We start from the raw sequence: 24,547 nt of genomic DNA on the forward strand, positions 1-24,547 counted from the left end.
TTTACTCACCTGGCTCAGGCATCTCAGATGAACTTTGTAGAAACAACACCTTAAAAACAGTTTCTGGGCCAGCCCTAATGGCCTAGTGGTTAAAGTTCGGCATGCTCCGCTTCGGCAGCCTGGGTTCGGTTCCTGGGTGCAGAACCACACCACTGTCTGTCAGTGACCATGCTGTGGTGGTGGCTCACATAAAAAAAATGTGGAATATTGGCGACAGATGTTAGCTCAGGGCGAATCTTCCCTAGCAAACACAAAACAAAAAACAGTGTTTCTCAGAATGAGCTAAACATGACTTGGAAATTCTACTATGGATTTTCCAGCTTGTGTGACTATAAAAAGTAGACCAGGCAACGTTTTTTCACTTTTTACCGGAAATAGTCCAGCAAGTTTTTCCCAATTATGATTTACAGTCCTGGTGTTAGAGCAATTTTGGACAGGGTTAATCAGTTCTAGGGAAAGGTTTTTAGTCGTTACATTAAAATAACTTTAGATTTACAAAAATGTTGAAAAATAGAACAGAGTTCCCATATATCCTTCACCCTGCTTCCCCTGATGTCAACATTGACTTAACCACAGGGCAACGATCCAAACCAGGATGTGAACATTGATACAATGCTGTTTTCTAATCTACAAACTTTGTTCGGAATTCCCCATTTTTTCCCATTAATGCCTTTTGCCTGCTTCAGGATCCAATCCAGGATCCCACAATAACTTTTAGTTGTTAAACTAAACTGTTTTCTCCAAACTGTTATAATTCTTCAGTCTTTGTCTTTCATGACCTTCAAGACACTTTCAAAGAACACCAGCCAGTTATTCCCCCGATTTAGATTTGTTTGATGTTTTCTCATGTTAGACTGAGGTTATGCATTTGGGACAGAAATACCACAGAAGAGACATTGTGCCCTTCTCAGTATATGTAAAAAACAATTTCGCATTGACTTTTTGTGTGAGTGTTGGAACTTGCTCCTTAGAAGATAATTACTCCTTTTTTTGGCATTTTATATTCTCTGTATTTCTCTGGTATTTGGTAGATCACTCAATGACTTAGAGTTTGGAATTATGATTCATGGACCAAGATTCCCTTAGAAGACCATTCATTTCCCTACCTCTGGTGATTTGAGGAAAGACTGAGCCGGCAGTCCTGCTCTTTCTCCTGTGAGCAGAGGCTCGTCGTCGGCCAAGGGCCTTCTCCTCCTGCCGAAGCAGCTCTCAGCCCAGTCTCAGCCCTTTACTAATCACAAATGGCTTCTTAGTTTGGGTTCACCAGAAGCCAGCCCTGAGACAGTGATTTGAGTGTAGGTCAGTTACCTGGGAGGTGAGCCCAGGGAGCATGGTGGGAGATCAGGCAAGAGAAGCAGGAAGGGAGGAAGGCGAGCATTTAATCTGAGCTCCCTGCCATCGTCCAACGAGGGCTGCTCCCAGAGCACTCATTTTCTGGTATTCTGGCCCATTCCAAGCCAAAGAAAACCTGCAGGCAGAGGGTCACGGTGCCTGCGGCAGAAGGTCTAGAAAGTCCTCAGTGTTTAGGTGCCTGCAAGTGCCTGGAGATCTGGGAGGGACACCACAGTGCCCTTTCTGCCTTCCCTGTCCTTCTCTCTCTTTTTTCTCCCCTCATTTTCTCCAATCTTAAAAAAAACAAATCCTAAGCGGTCGATGGAGTGGGGTGGGAGGGGAGAGCATCAGATTGAAAGTTCTATGTAGATAAAAATCCCTCAGATACTGGCAGGGCTATCATTAATATACTCATATTTTAGCTCAATTGATGCTTAGTCCTATTTTTTAAAGATGAGTGACCCAAGGCAGAAAAGAAAAACGTGTTTTCTAAACTGAAAAAGTCATCGTTTTCCAAGTCGTGGTCTTTCTTCCGAGGCTTTAGAACTGGGAGGTCAGTTATAAAGAGAGAGGCATTACCTGAGCTTGGGGTGTCGTGATGCCACCCACACCTAACTCAGAACGCCCTACAAATGAAGCATAGAACACCCAACACTGCGGGGGGAACACTTTTCAGAAACTCGCTGGTGACTCGAAGCCACATCTTACAGTGGGGCAGTCCCAGAGTTCTGAGTTGGCCCCCAAAACTGGAGAAAGGGCTTAAGATGGGGACCAGAAACGTGGAGCTTCAACACTTTGCTCTCTAGCCAGATGTCCTTAGGCGAGTTATTTATCCCATTTCCTCATCTGTAAGATGGGAATAATCATACCGACCTTATGTGGTTGCCCTGAGATTGGGTAAAGTCGCGTTAGTGAGAAGTGCCTGGTCCAGAGTCGGCCGGAGTAGGACCCTGCCTTATGGAGAGGCGCAGGGAAGGCATCTTCTCACTGAATCTCAGACCTTGTGTTGCCCGTGAGCCGTGCATGCTCTATTCCTGCTGGTACTGCTGTTACTAACTGTGTGAGGTCGTTACTATTATCCTCACTCTGCAGGGGTTGAGCCACCTGCCTCTGGTCACACAACTGTAAGTGGTCCAGTCAGGGTGTGAACCAGATCTGTCTGTTTCCATGACCCACTTTACCACATGCCTCACGTACATTCCGAACATCACACCGAAGTGAAGAGCAGGTACCGCCTTCCTCCACCCTCGTCTTCCCACATCAAAATGGACGAAGAAAGAATGCCTGTAAGCTCTACATGCAGAGCCAGAAAAACAAGAGGAAAGAAAGAGAACTAGCATCACCCAGCGCTGTGTCCCAGGCACCACACTGGTGCTACACGGAAGGTATCTTGTTGAAGAAGAGTCAGAGTACAGCTGATAGAGCTCTCCGATCTGGTGGTTACACTGTGCCCGATGTGCCAGGCTGGCCCGGGAAGGCTTTGCTCGAACACTCTGAGCAGCTCTCAGAGGTTCTTTGGTCCCCGCAGGTTGCTGTAGTCCTGTACCTCAGCGCCTTCCTGGTCGCAGCACACCAGCCACCTGCAGCGGCCACCGAGATTCCCTTCCACATTCCCAGGCTTTGGCTCATGTTCCCAGAGGAGACATGGAGACTGGGGTTCTAGGTTCCCGTGGCAGCACCCACATATAGAACGTGGATGATCAGCCAATTTCTGCACCCACCTGGCTCTCGACCTCCTTGCCTTTGTCTTCTAGTTCCTGCCCAGAGCTCACCCTCGGACTTAAGGTGCCAACTCCTTTCCTGAAATTCTTCATTCCTTCCCAAATTTGGACTAAGATTTTATTTTATTATTATTATTTTGTTGTTGTTGTTGAGGAAGATTGGCCTTGAGCTAACATCTGTGCCAATCTTCTTCTATTTTATACATGGGGCGCCGCCACAGCATGGCTTGATGAGTGGTGCAAACGTCAGCGCCCGGGATCCGACCTGTGAACCCCGGCTGCCAAAGCGGAGCGCACGAACTTAACCACTATGCCACCGGGCCGCCCCTGGACTAAGGTTTTAGTAGACCTATGACTGCATAGAGCATGAAGTAGGGACCAGGTAGCAGAAGGGGGAGAGGAGAGGGGCATTTGAATACAGGCAGGATGAAAGGTACAGCAGTTCACCATGATGAGCCACTACTCAGAACCGGGCAAGGCAAAGGAGACCTGCTCCAGCCTTCTCCTCAACTCCCTGGGAACGCTGACATTACTCTCTAACTGGGGTGTCAGGGATGTCAGGAAGAGAGAGAGTGGAAAGGCATGGATAGGTTGCTTGATTAAAATATGTAAATCCTACTGCCTTAGGAGAATTTTATTACAATGGCCACAAAATACCAACTAACTGGACAACAGGTGATGATCTAACTTCTTTATTTCTTTTAAAGGTATTAATTAGGCCTGTTTCTATAACAGCTGTGGCATTGTAAAATAGCTAGAGGATTCCAGCCAAACACTGACTTTGCTCTAAACTTTTGAACAAGGTTTAGAGCATGTCCCATCCAAGGAAAAGGATTATGTCCCAAGAAGCTGACTGCTCCTCGTGTGTTCCTCAGAGGGCTCTCGGTTATTTGAGTCCACAGAGGACATAAACGGAGCCACTGTTAACAGATGTAATGAAAATAATCGCAGGCCTCCGAGAGGAGACTCGGAGGGTGAAGGTTGGCACCTGAACAACAGCATTTGTGTAGTTAGATTTGAGCAGGGAGCAGAGGAGGACTCGTAAATACTTCTTACAATTCTCAGTTTACAGATGGGAGAATGAAGTATTAATAGCTAAGATGAGATTTGTTGGACTTTGGGGAGGGCCGTCTAGTGAAAGTGGAAAACCACTGCTTGCTGAAGAAGAAGGCGTTAGAGCACTGTGTGCTCTTTAATAGATTGTGGTTTTGCCTTTTATATGACACATACAAGAAAAAAAAAGGAAAAGAAAAAAAATTAACACAAGAGTAGATATAGATGACTTAATCCATATTTCTGAAAGTTCTTTGTCCAATGCAGGAAAGCTCCATTCATAATCCAGGTGGAGAGGAAGGTGTATGAACAAAAAAATTTTTTAAATGCCAAATTGGTGGTGCTGGCTAGAAGGACGTGAAGAAGACGAAGGAGGAAAAACCCTTGTAGATGGCATTGGCCAAGACTCCATGGAAGAGAGAGAACACCAGCTGGGTCTTGAGGAGAGAAGGCATTATGTTGGCGGAGGGGAGGAGGGGGCTATTCCAGATGGGAGGAAGAAGGCAGACACGCACCCCTGAAAAAATTACAGGCCTGGTCTGCCTGAAGCTGAGGAGAGGAAGCGGGAAGCACTTTGTCCACACAGGTAGTGTAGGGTCACTTTATGGAAAGCCTTGGAGTCAAGGAAGAAGAAAATGGATTTGGGAATCTTTGCTGATTGGACAGGAGGGTGACACATGGGGAGATGGTATTTAGGCAGCACCTATCCACATTCTGTTTAGGATAGAGGGAGACTCAGGCAACACACTTTGAATATCCTCATCCCGTGGACAAAGCCTGTGCTAATTTTAAAATGATTGCTAGGGATTACAGCCAATCAGGTGTGTCTATTCCAGCCCCACCAGCAAGGCAGTTCCCATTGTGGAATGGAGCATCACATCCTTTATTATCTTTCTTTCTTTATTTTATTTATTTATTTATTTTTGGTGAGGAAGATTAGCCCTGAGCTAACATCCATTGCCAAACCTCCTCTTTTTGCAGAGGAAGATTGGCCCTGGGCTAACATCTGTGCTGATCTTCCTCTACTTTATGTGGGACACCACCACAGCATGGCTTGATAAGCGGTGCGTTGGTCCGCGCCGGGGATCCTAACCTGTGAACCCCAGGCTGCCGAAGCTGAGCGTGCGAACTTAACCACTATGCCACTGGGCCGGCTCCAAATGACACCCTTTAAAGCTGACACAATTAACCACCCAATTCAGCCAACTCCCCTTGTCTTCATCCTCACTAAGCATCTCTGTGATTGCTGGTGGCTTCCCTGTGGGTGGGTCCACAAGAAATTTGTTGGTTTTAATTTAAAGATAGGAACTGATAACTAAAATTGCTGCTAAGGAGATACATAACTAACTAGCCTATAGTCTTATCTACACAGCCTTAATAAGATAAGAAATAACATATAAACTGGTGTGATAGTTAACATAGAGGAATGTAGGCTATAAATAGCTCTAAAATGTTCTTTTAGATGATATCGTTATAGGAAGTGTACAGAAATTAAAAAAATTGTCAATCATTTTCTTACTTGCCCATAGTAATAGACATTTAAAATGTCATGATTATGTTACACATTCAGTTAGCATAGCCCCTTGTAGCTAAAGCATTTTCCTCCACGGCTCTGTGCTGCACAGTTTTATCCACCTTCTACAGCACTGCAGAATCTCCCACCCCACAGACGGGCTGACATCTGTGTTACCTAATTTCAAACATTTGTGCAAGTTTCTCCTTTACGAGACCTTATTCAGACATAAAATGTTTTCTTCCTAGAAAAGCTATGCATTCCACATGGAAATAAAGGGAAGGAAACATTTTGGTGATACTTGATCTGTATCAATAAATTCTTTTCCCAATATGCCTGCTGGTGAGTTTACCATTTTCCACAATCTCTGACACCCAGCATGTATTAGGTGGAAGATGACACTGGATTGATAAGATTTTTTTTACCACCAATCATGAGATGTTTTTCCACATCGAGTAAACATGGTGTTTCAAGAGACCTGTCTGATTAATTGGCTTGGGGAGTGATGCCTTGACATGTAGCTTTTCTAGTAGTTTAGGCAGAACATGAGGCTGAGAAGGTAGAAGGAGGTGGATTGATGACTTGATTGAGTAACTGGTCATGACAGCGTAGTATAGTCTGTTTTGCTAAAGGTTGAGTTTCTGTAAAGCAACTGAGCTCAGTGCGACTGGCAAATAGGGGAAGGATGTCAACATAAAGTGAAAGTTGCACTGGTTCATGATTCCCGTGTGTTAGTGTTTGATGCCTCTGATACAGCAGCAGAGCCACGTGCCTGTTCCTGAGCCTCCTTCGTCCACTTTCTTCTTCTGTGCTCAGTTCTTTCAATCTGTGTGCGTTTTGCCCTTGTCCTCATCAATGTCAACCCTCAAGCTCCTTCTACGAAGCTACCCACACCTTATTTTTTAAATCGTGGTAAAATACACAGAACATAAAGTTTACCATCTTAACCATTTTTAAGTGCATAGATCACTAGCATTAAGTACTTTCACATTGTTGGCAACCATCACCATCATCCATCTCCATAACTCTTTTCATCTTGTAAAACTGAATCTGTACCCATTAAACATTAATTCCCCATTCTCCCCTCCCCCCAGCCCCTGACAACCACCATTCTACTTTCTGTCTCTAGGATTTTGACTGTCTCATGTAAGTGGAATCATACAGTGTTTGTCCTTCCGTGTCAGGCTTATTTCATTTCACATAATGTCCTCAAGGTTCACGTATGCTGTAGCATGTGTCTGAATTTCCTTCCTTTTTAAGGCTGTATTCCGTTGTGTGGATAGACCACATTTTGTTTATCCATTTATCCATCAGTGGACACTTGGGCTGCTTCTACCTCTTGGCTATTGTGAATAATGCTGCTATGAACATGGGTGTGCAAATATCTGTTCAAGTTCCTACGTTTCATGTCTCCCTAAGATGAAGTCATATACTTGCTGTTGTATTTCTTTTCTAGGACTCTAACATGCCTTTTTCCCTTTGTGAGTCCTTTCATTAGGAGTATTACTATTTTGTTAGGGCTGTGGTAATAAAGTTGTAAGAGATTGAGTGGTCTGCCTCAGCCCCGCTTCTCCCACGAACTCTGCTATCTTTTGTGCACAATTTTACACAATGAGAGGAGTGTTTGATTATAAACGCATGTATCCATCACATCATTGCAGAAATGCCCGTAGAGTTGAAAGACAATAAGCTGGGGTATAACTGTGGGCTGTATGACCTAACTACCTTGGCAACCTTAGAAATTTAACCATGCCCAGTTTCTCCTGAGTAACTCTGCCCACTGCCAGGCGTCCCGGAGGAGTGCCTGACATAAGGCTCCAAACACCTGGTCCACACATCACAGGAGATCAAAACATCATCGTCTGTAATAGGATTGAGCAGAGGCTGAAAACCAGAGAGGGAACTTGGTTGGAGAGTTGAGAAGCTCTGTAAGCAACTGGCTCAACTGTTCTCTCATGCCTGCAACTGTTTACATCGTACACAAGGCTTGATGGATCAAACAAATTAGATAGGCAACAAAGGTGAACACAGCATTCTGTTCCAGCATGACTGTGTGTACAGAGAGATTTGGAAAGCTTGAGGAGGCTGGGCAAGGGTGGATGGAGGGAAGGAAGGTCACAGGAGTTCCTGTCCATTCCGGTCGAGCTCCTTGTTTATTATGCATGGTCTCCATGAGTGCTTCCACCAGTAGAGAAAGACTCTCCTCAGCGTGCCACAGAGAGGAGGACTGTGATTCAGAGGCGGTGACTGGACTTGCTGGAATGTAAACTCGGTCTACAAACAGAGAGGAAGTAAAATGAGGCTTTGGATGTTATATTTGACCACTTGGTCAAATTATTTGTGACTGAGGAAGTAGGGGCTCACAGACCCGCACAGGAGTCCAGGATTTAAGTTAACTCTTGTAATCCTGAGGGCCTAGTAAAGATGATATCAGTCTAGTCCTCAGCACAGTTGGGCCTGAACAAATGCCAAAATTGAGTTCTTGGGCTTTCTGTTTTATGGAAATATTAAAACAGAAGAGAAAAAGAGCCCCTTTTTGGTTTTTCAATTATATGATAACATAGAACATATAATGTCAGTGTTATTGTATAAAGAAAATTTCCAGTAGCTTAAAGTTACAATTAGAATTTACCAGAGAAAGGGAAATAACATCTATTTGTTTGGAAGGCAGGCATAAGAGAATTGCCAGCTAAAACCAACTGTCTTGGCACTAGAGGAGGAGGAGAGCTGGGCAGAAAGGGAGAAGGAAGAGGAAAAGGAGCAGAGGGAAGGGCTGTCACATCTGTACCCTATTTATTATCACACCGTTGTAGTTTTCACATTACTGATCACTGTAGTTTTTCTAACTATGGGATTCATCTCATTAGTGAGTCCACCAAAACCAAAGAAAACGACGAGAATAGGAAATACCATAATATATTGCATGTGGTAAGAGTCAGCATTGTTTGTGAATATTTTCTCCTTGTGTCTGTGTTCATAAATGTATTTACTGGATTATAATGTAAAATACGTTTCTTACTGTGGGTTGTGGTCAGAAGTTTGAGAAACATTCTGACATTTTGTGTGTCTTCTGCTCCTGGACCTTCCTTTTCAGTCACATAAAGTTCAGTCAGAACTTTATGTCCAAATTTGTCTTCTGTTAAACTTAAATAAATGATCCTGGGTTGATTCCGATGCTAGCTAACTTTCCACCACCACCTACTCAGGAATGGGGGATCCCCCAAGGGTGCCCCACACTGCTAGCATGTCTATCAGCTGTGGTGTAGGGGAAAGAGTCCTGCATTTGGAGCTAAAAACTTGGATTTGAATCCCAGTTCAGCCACTGATCAGTCATAGGACCACAGATATGGTTGCTTAAAAATCTCTCCAATCCAAGCCAATCTTTTCCAGCCCAATTTAATTCAATGAATATTTATTGAACGGCTGCTCAATACTGGATATGATACTAGGCACCAGGAATTTGAGAAGCTTGCAGGCTAGTGATGGAGCTAAGCACATGATTCTAAAAGAACTATGGGAATGAAGGTGAGGAGATACTTAATTCTACTTGTAGGAAGGGTAGGATGTAAGCTGAGCTGCAGTAGGTCACGCAGGTAGACGAATGAACGGGGGGTCATGTCAGAAAACGTGAGTGAGTAGAAGCACAGGCTGTGAGGGGGAGAACTCAGCCCTTCCTTCGCAGAGGTGCCTCAGCTCTCAGATGTCTTCTATCTCCTTCTTGGTCTCCCACCACAGCTTTTTCCTCTCTGAGCAACCTAATTTCCTCCCCTCCCAGCCCACTCCCACCTCCGACACTAGGTCCACCCCCTGGCTCCCACACATCCCGTGGTTGGCTTCACTGCAGAGCTCACCTCCTGCCTGTCGTCTAGAGAGCAAATTACAGCCTTAGTTGCATCTCAGCTATGCTTAGCATCCCGAGCATTCAGATCCTAGTAGGTGTCTCTGACTGTTACACGCATGCTCTTTGGAGGACTTGGCAGGATCTCTTTTTTGAAGACTTCCCGGACTTGCCCTCCACTGCTGTATTAGTTGCCATCCTCCAGAGAAACAGAACAAATAGGATAGAGAGCGAGAGATTTAAGGAACTGGATCACGTAATAATGGGGACTGGCAAGTCCAAAATCTGTAGGGCAGGCTGGAAACTAAGGCAGGGTTTCCATGTCCCAGTCTTGAGGCCAAATCCCTTCTTCCTTGGGAAACTTTAATCTTTGCTCTTAAAACCTTTCATGGGATGAGGCCCACCCACATTATGGAGAGTAATCTGCTTTATTCAAAGTCTACTGATTCAAATGTTAATCACACCTAAAAAAGACCTTCGCAGCAAAATCTAGACTGGCGTTTGACCAAACAACTGGGCACCAAGGCCCAGGCAAGTTGACACGTAAAATATAACCTCACCCCCCACACCCACCCTCACATACACACTAAAGAATTGACAAGTTCCTGTCTGGGCCTTCACGTATTTTAATCTTTTCTGTCAGTGATCTTGGGAAGAGAGATAATTCTCATCATTTTACAGATGAGAACATTGAGAGTCACACAGGTTAATTGCCCCGAGTCCCATAGTTCTAGAAATGGAAGCCAAGTCACGGCCTCCGCATTCTGTGTGCTTCCTACCGAAGCACAGCAGTATCTGTGCTGTGAATGTGATGACGGGCCCTCAGCAGAGAGGAGCTGCCAGATGTCCCTGCTGGGTACACAGGGCTTTGAAAGGGAAACAGAGCTTGATTTGAATCCCAGCTCTGCCAAACACATGTAGCTGAGGACCTGGGGCCATTTTTATAACCTCTCTGTGCCTTAGTTTCCCCATTTACAAAATGAAAATAAACTTTCCTAGGGTGGTTTTAATGATGAAATGAAATATGCAACACAGTGCCTGGCACGTAATAATCACACACTAGACAATTATAATGTCAGTAATAACAAGAATATTTAATCATTCACTACCAATTTATTTGGAGAGAATGAAAATATCCATTTATATACCTGAAAATTCTGTCTCTGGGTTTCATAATAAAATGTGTCAAGTTGTGCATACGTATATGTACAATCCCAGATTATTCCATAGTTTTAATAAATGGTATCACATCTGTTTATTATTATTATTATTTTTAAAGATTTTATTTATTTATTTTATTTTCCCCCAAAGCCCCAGTAGATAGTTGTATGTCATAGCTGCACATCCTTCCAGCTGCTGCATGTAGGACGCAGCGCCAGCACGGCTAGAGAAGCGGTGCGTCGGTGCGCGCCGGGATCCAAACCCAGGCCGCCAGCAGTGGAACGCGTGCACTTAACCGCTAAGCCACGGGGCCGGCCCCTGTTTATTACTTATCTTACCATTCATAATATCTCTTTACCTACTTCCATGTACATTTCTACTTATTTATTCTTTTTGTGTGTGAGGACAATTAGCCCTGAGCTAACATCTGTTGCCAATCCTCCTCTTTTTGCTCAGAAAGATTGGCCCTGGGCTAACATCCATGCCCATCTTCCTCTACTTTATAAGGGAAGCTGCCACAGCATGGCTTGATGAGAGGTGCATTGGTCCACGTCCAGGATCCAAATCAGTGAACCCGGGCTGCCGAAGCGGAGGGCACGAACTTAACCGCTCTGCCACCGGGCTGGCCCCTACATTTCTACTTATTTATTCCTTAGTGAGCACCAAAGTTTTGTGCTTCTGGTAGTCTATTGAACATCCAATTTCCTTTGACAATTTTTTCATACTTAGCCTTTGATTCTGTGTTTTTGTTTTTGTTAACTTCCTAGAAGGCAATGCCCATTACAGAGGCTCATTATTGGGAGAGGGTGGGGTCTGGAGCTCAACTACCCTAGTTCAAATTCCAGCTATGGGTCGTCTTGGGTAAGTCACCAGCCTCCCTAGAGAGGCCTTAGTTTCCTCATCTGTAAAATGGAAATATTAGCAGTTCCTACCCTATAGGGTTATTATGAGGATTAAATGAGTAAAAACATGTAAAATGCTTAAAACATCACCTGGCACATATTAGATATTAAATAGACACTACTGTTTCTAATATCCTTATAGTTTTTAACAGTACTAAGCATTATTTATGCTTGACTAATTCAACTGATATTAATGAACTGATGTTGTACATGGCCCAGGATGGGGCAGCAAAGGGAAGAGAAGGGCATGTTGCTGCAGAGACAGGGCTCAGTTCTCAAGGAACACAGTAGCTCTGTGACGTTGATGAGAACTGATGGAAGCAGCAAACGCAGGCGAAGTGCAATGCATGTGCAATCCATCAGAAGGGGCTCAGGGGACCACGCTTAGGACTCGCTGTTCTTCTCAGCGCTCACTGTGCCCACAGCCCTTCTAACAGCACCGGTCACAGTCTGTGATTACCCCCTCCTCTGCCTCCCATGAGGGAGGGCCGCGTCACGGTCCTTCAGCATCTCCGAAGTCCACACGGCAGGTGTTCTATGTCAATTATGGAATAACTTCATGAAAGTGCTTCAGAGATCCCTCATCCTCCTCGTGTGACCAGCGTCTGGGCTCACGGTGCCTTGTCCCATCTTGTCCCCCACAGAGATGGTGCACAGGACCTTTTCAAAACTGTGCAGTGTAAGATGTCTCTCTGTGTCACTCACCGTTACCCTTTCTCCAAACACGACCTGTCCATTCATCAGGCTTATATTAGATGGTCACCTCAGCAAAGCAGCAGGGCTGAATGGAGGATGAGTGATTCAAGTCCCTGTCCTGGAGGAATTCACACATCTTGAAACGGTTTTGTCTCTCTCACCCCGGTGTTCAGGGCTGAATATCGATTATCTGTTTTCTTTCTCACTTTTACATTTTAAATTGTAACTGCTCTTTTCATCTCTAACTTTTACGTATCTTTGGTACACAGCGTAGTTGAATGTGATCAAGGCAAATGTGGAAAACAAGCAATACTGAAGACGTGTCTGAAAAAAATTGGTATTACGTCTGTGCTCGTGTCTGATTCTGTTCTCTGAGTTGAGACCAGGGCATCCTCTCTAGATGGTGTCCTCGATCTGACTTTATTTCATCTGCATTTCTTCCCCCACAAACATTAAATCAACATGATAACATTCCAGTGCATTACAAATGCATTAGCCCTTTGGCAAATGAACCTGCACACCTTGCCACACCTGGCTGGCCTGGTGTCTTTGGGATTTCCAAATAGGCCCCGTGTGGTCCCAGGACCTCTGATGTGTGAGCCATGTTGTCCATCTGCCGTCTTGTCTGTGGGCTACAGGGCCCACATCGCCAGGCTTCACTTGGTACATTTCTCCCTCACTGCCACCAACACACAATCCTCATGTTCCATTTCATTGCATTTCTTTGTGAATAGAATTTGCTCTTGTCATGTAGACAAGGAATAAATAATAGAGCCAATAGTCTGTTGATAAGTGGCAGAAAAATGAAGAAGTTGACAATTTAGAACTGACCGCGAATAAAGGAAGCTCTGTAGATGAAGAAATCAGCAGAGGCAGCCAAGGCCACTTTCAACAGAAGGTATTTGGTAGAGGGAATGCTCCACAGTAAATTGCAATAAAGAGTGTGGAAATTTCCTGTAAAAGAAATCACAAACACCCTCCACATTGTTGAGTTGCAACTCTTCATCTTTTAAGTCGTGTAGAAAGAGCACCTAGCCTGGGGATCTATGCAAGAGAACAGAGTCTAAAAGACGAGATAATTTTGAAATATTTGTGGAGATTGATGCCCATTAAAAACGTCTGGGAAGTGGCCTTGTGGAGGGAATGCTGGAAAGAGGACGGAGTTTGGAATTCGTCCTGTAGGCTTTGAATCCCAGCCCAGCCACTTCTACCTGTGTGCCCTGGCAAGCAAAATGGAAATACATATCTACCATTTATCCAACAAGTACTGTTTTATGAGGACGTTTATATATATATGGTCTTTCTTTATGTTCACAACAACTCTGGGTGATGGCTACTACCGTTATCCCCATTTTTCTGAGAGAAAACGGAGATTAAGACAACACTAAGTGGTAGTGGAGCACACCGAACTCTAGTATATCACTTGTGGGAATGTAAACTGATACAACCATTTTGAAAAAATATTTGGCAGTCCCAAATTTAAACAAATGCAAACTCTATGACCCAGCAATACTACTTCCGGGTATATATCCAAAAGAAGTGTGATTTTTTTCCTACTAAAAGCACGTTTAAGAATGTTCGTGGAAACATAGTAATCGATAGTGGAAACAACCTAATTGTCCATCAACATAGGATAAAACAGGGTATATGCAAACAGTGGACTACTACACAGCAATGGAAAAGAATGCCTTACACAGAACAAGGATGAATCTCATAGACAAAATGTTAAGTAAAAGAAGTCAGACACAAAAGAATACATACTGCATGATTCCATTTATATGAAGTCCAAAAACAAACAGAACTAATTTATGGTGATAGTAGTTAGAATGATCTTCACCCTTGGGGTCGTGGGCACTGCTAACTGGGAGGGCACATGAAGCCATCTTCTGAGGTGCTAGAAACGTTCTACATTTCGATCAGCCTGGTGTTTACATTGATATTGTATTAGTTTTGTGTGATGTGAAAACAAATTACCACAAACTTAGTGGGTTAAAACAACATGTATGTATTTTCTCTCAGTTTCCGTGGATGGAGAGTCTGGGCATAGCTTAGCTGGGTCCTCAGCTCTGAGCTGCAATCAAGACATAGGCTAGGCCATGTTCTGATCTGAAAGCTTGAGTGGAGAAGAAGTCGCTCCCAAGCTCATTCAGGTTGTTGGCAGAACTTATTTCCTTGCACCTGTATGACTGACAGCCCCAGGTTTTGATGGCTCCTGGCTGGAGACTGCCTCCAGGTCCTAGAGGTTGCTCACAGTTCCCTGCCATGTGGGCTTTTCCAGCGTGGCCAGTTACTTCATCAAGTCAGCAGCGAGAGTCTCTACCTCCAGTCTGCTAAGAGGGGGTCTTTATATAACATAACATAATCATGGGAGTGACTTCCTCTCACCTTTGCCATATTCTACTGGTTAAGTGAAAATGGCAGATTCTGTCTGCACTCAGGGGAGTGGCTTATATGAAGACACAAACAACGAGAGGAGGGCATCATTGAGGGTCATCTTAGGGTCTGTCCACCATAGACACACACACACACACACACACACACATTCATCCAGCTGTACATGTCAGATTTATGTACTGCACAGTATCTAAGCTATACTTCCATTTTTAAGTACCTGAGGCTGAGATATAAAATAACTTGCTCTGGGGCCGGCCCCATAGCTTGGCGGTTAAGTGCACACATTCTGCTACTGACGGCCTGGGTTAGCATCCCGGGCGCGTGCCAAGGCTCTGCTTGTCTGGCCATGCTGAGGTGGCGTCCCACATACAGCAACTAGCAGGATGTGCAGCTATGACATACAACTATCTACTGGGGCTTTGGGGAGAAAAAGAGAAAAAAAAAAAAACAAAGGAGGAGGATTGGCAATAGATATTAGCTCTGGGCCGGTCTTCCTCAGCAAAAAGAAGAGGATTGGCATGGATGTTAGCTCAGGGCTGATCTGCCTCACAAAAAAAAAAATAATAACTTGCTCTAAGTCCCTCAGCTAATAAGTGACAGGGTGGGATTCAAATTCAGCTCTGTCTGATACCATAACCTGTGTTCTTATTCTGCAGATTGAATGAAGGCATGGAGGTAAAGCGCAGAGTATGCTCTGGCCAGAGGATGGTAGCCATCATAATGATAATGAGCCATTTCAGACTTATTATTGGAAACAGTACCAGTTTAATTCTGAAAAATGTTCAGGAAGCAATTCATATGTCTCAAACAATGCAATAAGTCCAAGAAAGTGCCAGAACCCTCAAGTTTCTGTCTAAGGACTTCTCTAAGTGCCTTTGGTCAGTGTATGCCTTTACCGCTGTTTTCTTAAACCTCTAAGAACATGATTCTATTATTATAGTTCAGGTTCCTAGCATATCCATTTATTCATCCTCCCTTACTGCCCAGGTCTAAAAATTTACTGTGAATATTCCTTAGTTAATATTCTGATCTGTGAAGTAACCCTTGTTTGCAGATTCACTATGACTGTCTCCTTAACCTATTCCTCATTATTCAAAGGCTGCTTATAAGTAAACAGTGAATCATCTTGCTCTTTCCCATCTGTTCTCCTGCACTTTTGAAGTCAGTGGGGAAAAAAAGAATTAACTTGGGTTTTAAAAAGGAAAGGTTTGGTCAGAGCTGAAATTCAAAGCTGGTCACACAATTCATCTCAAATTATAGTTGTGGGCTATGGAGGCTATTAAGAGTTTGGTTAGAATTTTGGAGTTGAAAAGAATTATTGTTTTAAAGGACTTATAAAAACCAGCCAAAAAGAACTGGCAGCCTGCCTAGATAGTTAGATCCCTGATTTTAGGAACAGTGCTTTTTTTGTTTTAAATTCCATTCTTCATGTGTATAATATACTTTTAAGCATGTAATATTAACTAATAGTGTATTATTATTGTCACTATTATTTTATTGACTACCTAGTACCTACTATGTACCTAGTATTGTAGGAGATCTCAAAGTAAATAAATCAAGTAAAAGAAAAAAAAATACTGTCCTTAAGGAGATCATAATCTCTTTGATCAGTGCTAAAACAAACATGTCTGAAGTCTCAGGGTACCACCAAATGTGAAGTAATTAGTGCTACCCAAGGCTACATACTGTATAATTCCAACTATATGACATTCTGGAAAAGGCAAAACTATGGAGAAGATAGAAAGACCAGTGGTTGCCAGGGGTTAGAGGGGAGGGAGGGATGAACAGGTGGAGCACAGGGGATTTTTAGGGCAGTGAAAATACTCTGTAAGATGCTGTGGTGGTAGATACGTGACATCCTGCATTTGTCAAAACCCATAGAACTGGGTACCGGGAAGAGGGAACCTAGTACAAACCATGGACTGGAGTTAATAATAATGTATCAGTATTGGTGCATCAACTGTAACAAACGTGCCACACTGACATAAGATGTTAATAATAAGGGAAACTGTTGGCAGAAAGGGGGGTCTGTGCGGACCCACTGTACTTTCTGATCAATTTTTCTGTAAGCCAAAAACTGCTCTAAAAAATAAAGCATTCACTTAAAAAAATATATATATATACGTATACATGTATATATATATATGTATATTTTTTTTTTTTACTGCCCTCGAGGAGCTCCTAATCTCTGGGCAGTGCTAAAATGAAGTGTGTCTGAGGTCCTAGGGTGTCACTGAATGTGAAGTAATGAACCTTACCTGGGAAGTCAGGGAAGGCTTCCAGGAAGAAGTGAGCTTGAGGTGAGCCTTGAAAAAGACACTGGCGCTCACCAGACAGACACGATTTTCCTGTGTATGCACTCCTAGCAGCCATTTGAGTCACATATTCTCTGTAGGTCAGGTATTCTAAACTTTTTACAGAGATTATCACATTTAATCCCCGCCACCACAGGGCAGGTATTACTATTTCTAAATCACAAGTGAAGAAACTAAGGTTCAAAAATGCTTATCCAAGGCCACCCAGCTAGTGAGAGGTGAAAGGGGAACTTTATGCCAGATCTGCCTGTCCCCAAAGCCAGGGCTCCATCCCCAAGGGTAGAGGTCATATCATGCAAAGGATTAGGGGCATACTGTGTCATGACGAAGGAGTTTTCTACAAAAACTGGTAGATGAGGGTATCAGTCCTGACAATTTAATAGAGAAAGAAGGATTTCAGGAGTTGCTTGATTAAGGCAAAGAGAAAGACTGTGCTTATGGAGAACTGCTCTGGAAAAGTCTGTTCCGTCTAGTCAACGTACCCTCTTGAATCCTAGATTCACAGTTCAGAGAGGGGCAGAGGGATCTTAAAGAGCTCTCAGAACCACTTTGGAATCAGGCGGTTATACAGGGGCTACTTCCTTCCTCATCCCAGTGGCTTTGTGCAACTTCTGGGGGGCAGGTTAGAAAGCTGGGGCACTGTTTTACCGCTCATTCTCCTCTTTCTTCTGGCTGCCCGCCCATCACATTCACTCCAGATCCTGGTGTGAAAGCACTCCGCTGAGCACTGTAGAGGGATGCTGGCCTGCTCCTGGCCCACCTCCTCCGTGCTCTCTAGTCCCATCGGCCTTGAGGCCCCCCAGGGCAAAGAGCAAGGGAAATGCTTTTTTCTCTCTGCCCAAATTACCTGGACTCTCTCTGTCCTCCCGCCCCCCAAATAGATACGTCTGTGTCAAAATAATTTGACAAGTACCAAACATTATTCTTTCATCCTAGAAAGCTTAAATTAGAGAGATGTCTGCTCTAATAAACTGTAGAATAAAAGAGAGAAAACTCGTCTTATCCATTCTAATCAATAAGGACAGCCACTATTTACTGAGCATTTTACCGCCTGCCAGGCACGGAGCAACTTTACATACGTTATCACACTTAATCTTCACCACAATATGTCATAGGTAGAGAAAGCCATAGGGAGGTTAAGCAATTTTCTGGAAGCCACAGGGCTGGCGTGGAAGAGGCTCGTCCTCCTCAGGTCTTACCTTCCGCTTCAGGGACAGCCGTGGGCCAGCCAGTCCCCATTTTCTCCACCTCCCAGCTTCACAACCAGTTAAGAAACAAGACGCAGGAAACTGACAGATGAAGATAAAAATGTCTGTAACATTATTAATAAAGTCAATTGGAGAATGTGACTTCAGGTCTGTGTGAAAAATTCTTGCTAATATTCTGCTCGCCCAGCCAGGTGTGGCCCTTCAGTCACCCCATCCAGGTGACAGTCTGGCTCTGAGGCAGAGACGTGGACCCCAGACTGCTCCTTGCAGTAGTCTGGGTGGAGAGGTTAGAAAAGAGTGAATCCTCAGTGCTTTAATAAATTACTATTAAATTACTAATAAATTAAGTCCATTCTATCAAGGTAGGTGGACCAGTGGATTCCTTCCACCAGTCAGGTAACTCCTTCTTCAGCTGTAGAGGGTGGGGCCAGAGGCCAGAAGTGTTACTTTGTGGAAGCTCCTCAAAGAAAAAAATCTAAACTGAGAAGAAAGGAGTTTCTCTTCTATATAAGTCAGCTCAGGCTGCCATGACAAAATACCACAGACTCAGTGCCTTCAACAACAGCAACGTAGGGGCCGGCCCGGTGGCGTAGTGGTTAAGTGTGCGCACTCCGCTGCCGCGGCCGGGGGTTGGGATCCCAGGCGTGCACTGACAAGCTTTTGTCAAGCCATGCTGCGGCAGCATCCCATATAAAGTAGAGGAAGATGGGCGCGGATGTTAGCCCGGGGCCAATCTTCCTCAGCAAAAAGAGGAGGATTGGCATCGGATGTTAGCTCAGGGCTGATCATCCTCACCCACACACAAAAAAAACAACAGCAACTCATTTCCCACAGTTCTGGAGGCTGGGAAGTCCAAGATGAAGGCACCAGCAGACTCAGTGTCTGGTGAGGGCCCACTTCCTGCCTTGCAGATGGCCACCTTCTTGCTGTGTCCTCTCATGAGAGAGAGAGAGAACACTCCAGCGGCTCTTCCTCTTCTTATGAGGGCACTAATCCCAACATGGGACACCACCCTCATGACTTCATCTAAACCTACTTACCTTCTAAAGGTCCCACCTCCTAAAACCATCTCATTGGGGCTTGGGGGTTCAACATATGCATTGGGGGGGGACACAAACATTCAGTCCATAACACTTTCCTCCCTTGCCCCTTCTCCTGAGAAACCACAAAGGAGTAGGGACTTTCAGCAGACTAAAGGAGCAATGCTTCTTCAGAACCTTGGAGGAACTCTCACTACTGCTTTCTTCGTAGTGTTTAAAAGCAGGAGCGTGAAATGAAATCCTGGTTCCATCATTTGCTAGCTGTGTGACCTTAGGCAATTCATGCAACTTCTCTGAACTTTGTTTTCCCCATCTATAAAACAAGAATGATAATAGTACCTCAAGGGCTGCTTTGAGGCTTTAAGGAGATAATGAATGTAAAGAACATAGCATATTAAGTGCTCAATAAATATTAACAGAAAGACACACTATAATTTCTGAGATGTTATTATGTGAAAAAAAAGCACACCTTAGATTTGGTAAGAGATGGTAGTTTCTATCCCTGGACACTATCCTGCAGAAAGTGCCAGTGATGTTACAATGAGTCTTTGGCGAAAGCTTTGGATTTGCTATTGTCAGAGTTTAAGCTGCTAGTCAGAGCTGGGTACCAGCAAATCACTGAAAGGAAAAACGTTTCAAGAAAGCTTCAGAGGTTTCCATTTGTGGAGAAGCTAGAATGCTGATGTCGGCTTTGTTTGCAGGGCATGAGTGATGACTGGTCCTGTGGGCAGAGAGAGAGAGGTCACTATAGGAGATTTAGGCCTTTTTCCTCAGAAGCCACACCAAAATTCCCCGTGGAATGATGGAAGCTGAAGGAAACTTAGAGAGGGCTGGTCCAAATCTCTCATTTAACAGATTAGAAAAGTGAGTTCCAGAGAACTTGGGTGATTTATCCACTTGATGCATACAGCTAGCGATGGTGCTGGGTTTGGAGTGCCCGGTCTCTCCATGACAGATCAGTGAGTTTTCTACTGAACCATCCTGCCTTGCTCCAACAAGTTAATAGTCTAAAACCAGAGATGTCTTTTATCTCAGGAGTGTAAGATTCCCACTAAACCCTGAAAAATGTATTTTTTTAAAGGAGGAACTAATAATTATTAAGCACCTCTATGTGCTAAGGTACCAGAAGTCTTATTATTAAAGTTTTGTGTTTTCCAACCAATCCAGAGAGGGAGGTTTCCTTTTTCCCTAAAGAAGAAGCTGCAACTCAAAAAGGTACAGAGCTTGTCCAGGGTCACAGGTATCAGGGAAGCAGACACGCCGAGGCCGAGGCTTTACAATTACAGAAATCCATCTGTCTGAGGGCCAGGCCTATTTTCCCCAAGAACTCGGAATAGTATTCTTGGCAACCTTCACTAGAAAAAGTGTTGCATGTAAATGTTAGTAATGGTTTCCAAGCAGGGAGAAACGATCCTCTGAGACACAGATTTTTCAAAAAGAAAAATCAAAATTTTCTCCTCAGATTTGTGCTAATTCTAGAGATAATTTAAAAAACTCTCAATTTAGCCCTTGATATTCTTTTTGTAACAATACTAAAATAGATTTCATTTTTAACATTTATAAGAGCTTTATGCAGATTTTGTTAAAGTTATATAATGTAGAAATAAAAGAGAATATTTGATATTAGCTTCTCATGCTATGTCTGAAATTTTAATAGTTTATTTTTATCATGCTTTTTCTACTTTAAAAATACACGCTTATTGTCAAAAATTTGGGGAATTTCAATAAAGACTCAAACAATAAAATAAAAATTTGCCCATATTTCCATTACCCAGAGATAATAACCATTAATATTTTGGTGTATGTGCTTTAATTAACAGACTGTATTTTAGAGCAATTTCAGGTTTACAGAAGAATTGAGTGGAGAGTTCCCACCTATGTCCTCAACTCTGCCGGAACCCCCCCCCCCAGTTTCTCCTATTATTGACATCTTACATCAGTGTGGTACATTTGTTACAATTGATGAGCTAATGTTGATACATTATTATTAACTGGAGTCCACAGTTGACCTGAGGGTTCTCTCTTGGTGTTGTACATTCTGTGGGTTTTGACAAAAGCATAATGACATGTGTCCACCATCTGAGTATCATACAGAATAATTTTTTCACTATTGAAAATAGCATATATAAAATTAATTTTGATTTTTCAATGGGTAATTTAATAATTTTACATGTTCTTTAATTTTAAAATAGTGATTATTCTTTGGTTATTAAAGCAATACATGTTTATAATAATAGTGCTGGCTCATCATAACCACTCGAATTATCTAAAAAACGAGAGTTTTTAAAAGAATGTTTATTTTATGAATTCCATTAGTTGCATATCAGGAAACAATCATGGAATATTTGGGGTCCAGATCCCAACGCAGAGGGGTTCGCTTGACTCTGCGGTTTTCACGTCAATTAATGATCAGGCTTTGAGCCACATAGGAAGGGTGAGAGTTCTTTGAGTGCATTTGCCGAAACAGTCCACGTAAGACTTGCCCTGGGGACGCCGGTAGCTTAAAAAATCCTCACCTAGGGTTTCCTGTGCTCGGAAAAGCGCAGCCACAGCGCCTTGGCCTGGAGTGAACTCTGCGTCCAGGCCCAGGTGGGCGAGTGGGCAGTGGGGGGCGGTTGCCCAGGCAACGCGGCCGCTCTTCCCGCCGTGGGCGAGGCTGGGGGTTTGATGGGATGGGAGGGAGACCCGGGTTTATGGGGGCCGGACTAGGGGCTGGGGTGGTATGCAGGAGTCGCTGGGGGTGGACAGAAGGGAGCTGGTCTGGGAGGCGGGTAGCTGAGAAGAAGAGGAGCTGAGGCGGGGGTTAGTGTAGCAGGGCCGGGGGCGTGGGGCGGGGGCACTATCCTGACGGTGGCTGGGAGTAGGGGTCGGGAATGGCTGGGAGGATGGTGGAGGTAGCTGGGCTGGAGGCATAGGGGCCTAGGGGAGAGCCGGGCCGGGGGCGTGGCCTGGGGGGATAGCCGGCCCGGGCGAGAATCGTACTAGGGGCGTGGCCTGGGGGTCGGGTCGGGAGAACCGGGCGGGGGGCTTGGTCGGGGGTGGGTCGGGTTGGGAGAACCGGGCTGGGGGCGTGGTCTGGGGCAGGGTCGGGGGCGTGGCTGGGGAGCGAGAACCGGGTTGGGGCGTGGTCTGGGGCTGGTCGGGGGCGTGGCTGGGGAGCGAGAGCCGGGTTGGGGCGTGGTCTGGGGCTGGTCGGGGGCGTGGCTGGGGAGCGAGGGCCGGGTTGGGGCGTGGCCTGGGGCTGGTCGGGGGCGTGGCTGGGAGCGAGAGCCGGGTTGGGGCGTGGTCTGGGGCTGGTCGGGGGCGTGGCTGGGGAGCGAGGGCCGGGTTGGGGCGTGGCCTGGGGCTGGTCGGGGGCGTGGCTGGGGAGCGAGAGCCGGGTTGGGGCGTGGTCTGGGGTCGGTCGGGGGCGTGGCTGGGGAGCGAGAGCCGGGTTGGGGCGTGGCCTGGGGCTGGGTCGGGGGCGTGGCCTGGGAGCCGGCGGCAGCGGCGCGGGCGGGGGTTCAGCGCCGCGCTTTCTCCCGTGCTCGCTCTGTCCGCCGCCAGCCCGGAGGCCGCGCACGGCAGCGGAGGCTCCTCCGAGAGCCCGGCGTGCTCGGAGTTCCGCGGGGCCGGGACCGGCCCTGGGTCGCAGGGACGTCTTGGATCCGCTGACTCTGGAGGCTCCGCCGAGTGGGGGCCGCGTGAGGTGAGGCTGCGCCGGAGGCGCGCCGCTCTGCGGTGCGGGGCGCGGGGCGCGGGGGTCTGGGGCTGTTAGCTGGGAACCCCGGGAGAGGAATTAGCCCCGAACAACGGCTTTCGTAGCCTGAGGACGCCCTGCTTCCTCCTCTCCGATTCTCGGGGCCGCCGCGCTGCCCACCTGTTGGCGCCCTGCAGTGGCTGCTCGGCGCCCTGGCGCCCGTCCAGCGGCGTTGCCCCGGGGAGGGCGTGCGGGCGGCGTTCTTGGAAAAGGCCGTCTCCTGCACCGCCCTTCTAGGGATTACCCTGAAACTTTACCCGCGCTCTGGCTCGCCTGGCCGGGCCTGCGAGATTGCGCCGGGAGGGCGGACAGAGGTTCGGGGGGCCCGGTGCTGCCCGGAGCCCCTTTAATATTTAGCTCCCTCCGGCGGAGTGACCTGTGCGTCCAGCACCCGCCCGGGGCCGCCGCGTCGCGCGGACCGAGAGGGATGCGGTTGGAGAACTTAGCTCCGAAAGCAAGTTTCTCTCGCCGGCCCAACTGGGTCTCTTTTCACGGGCAAGTCAGTGGCACCAGGCGTCTGTCGTCTCTTGGTTGGAGGGAGGGAGTTGCTAGAGTCGGTTTGGTGCCGTTTCTGTTGACGAGGTGGGGGACACCAGCCCCTGGAAGATAGGAGCCAGCGCTTCTGCCCACGTCAGGGGAACTCAGGTGACCTGTGCTGGCGGGCCACCGGCTGACTGTGCGAAGTTACAGAGCTAAGTAAATCCCCCCCCAAGTGTGAAAACCGAACCAAACCAAACCCTCTCGTTGCGTTGGATAATAATGTTCATAATTGGTATCATAATTGGAACTAGCATTTGTTACCAAGGCTCTCCGTATTCACGTATCATCCGCCCCTTTCTCCGAGGATTTTCTCTGCACCCCTTCTCATTTTCTGTGGTGGCTGGTATTTTCTTCCCTATTAACCCCTCCTAGTCTCCCAGTTCTTTGCTCTCCTTTGCGGACAGGCACAGACATTTCACTCAATTTTATTTTTCCGCTTTCCCTAACAAATCCTCCTTTTCTCTTTTTTTGTTTTGTTTTGTTTTTTTTGGGAGGAAGATCAGCCCTGAACTAACATCTATTGCCAGTCCTCCTCCTTTTTTCCCCCTTTTTCTCCCCAAAGCCCCAGTAGACAGTTGTATATCATAGTTGCATATGCTTCTAGCTGCCGTATGTGGGGCGCGGCCTCAGCATGGCCCGACAAGTGGTGCGTGGGTGCGCGCCCGGGATCCGAACCCAGGCGGCCAGCAGCGGAGCGCGTGCACTTAACCACTAAGCCAGGGGGACGGCCCGCTCCTTTTCTCTTTATGTTCCCCCTCCCCCATCTTCCAGAGTTCCTCCCTGCATTGTTCTCCGGGTGTCTGTTAATTATGCATCCCTCCAAGTGCTGCTGGGCCTTGTTCTCTGCCCCCCTCCACCCCATCGTTTAGAGTTTTATTTGGCTATTTCTTATTATCCAATAATCTCATTTTCAGCTACCTCTTTTGGCCCTCAAATTTGCCATCTTCCTGCCACCCATCTTGATGATCTCCTTTTCTATTTGTGCTCCTGTGCATGCATGTGCAGGGTCTTCATTTTCTCCTCAGTTTCTCCCGCTCGGCCTTTCTTGCCTCTTACCTACTTCTCCCTGACAAGTGCTTTCCTAGCCACAGCCTC

The 24,547-nt window shown here is 45.9% G+C and overlaps 1 protein-coding gene across 6 annotated transcripts in view; it reads left to right on the forward strand.

Annotated features, from left to right (window-relative positions):
- The window catches only part of SPATA13 (spermatogenesis associated 13), a 351,835-nt gene that overhangs the window by 190,614 nt on the left and 136,674 nt on the right, over positions 1-24,547 (forward strand). The window contains exon 1 of one of the 6 annotated variants that reach the window (XM_087436295.1): positions 22,716-22,861. The exons of 3 other annotated variants lie outside the window; for them this stretch is intronic. The gene's annotated coding sequence lies outside the window, so the exon portion shown is untranslated. Of the gene's footprint in view, positions 1-22,715; positions 22,862-24,547 lie in introns of those variants that run through there. 2 more of the 6 variants (XM_087436298.1, XM_087436293.1) reach the window with 2 other exon arrangements.

The sequence above is a fragment of the Ceratotherium simum genome, chromosome 10 (assembly GCF_057802395.1).
Source record: "Ceratotherium simum simum isolate JZ-2026a chromosome 10, ASM5780239v1, whole genome shotgun sequence".
Taxonomy (NCBI): domain Eukaryota; kingdom Metazoa; phylum Chordata; class Mammalia; order Perissodactyla; family Rhinocerotidae; genus Ceratotherium; species Ceratotherium simum.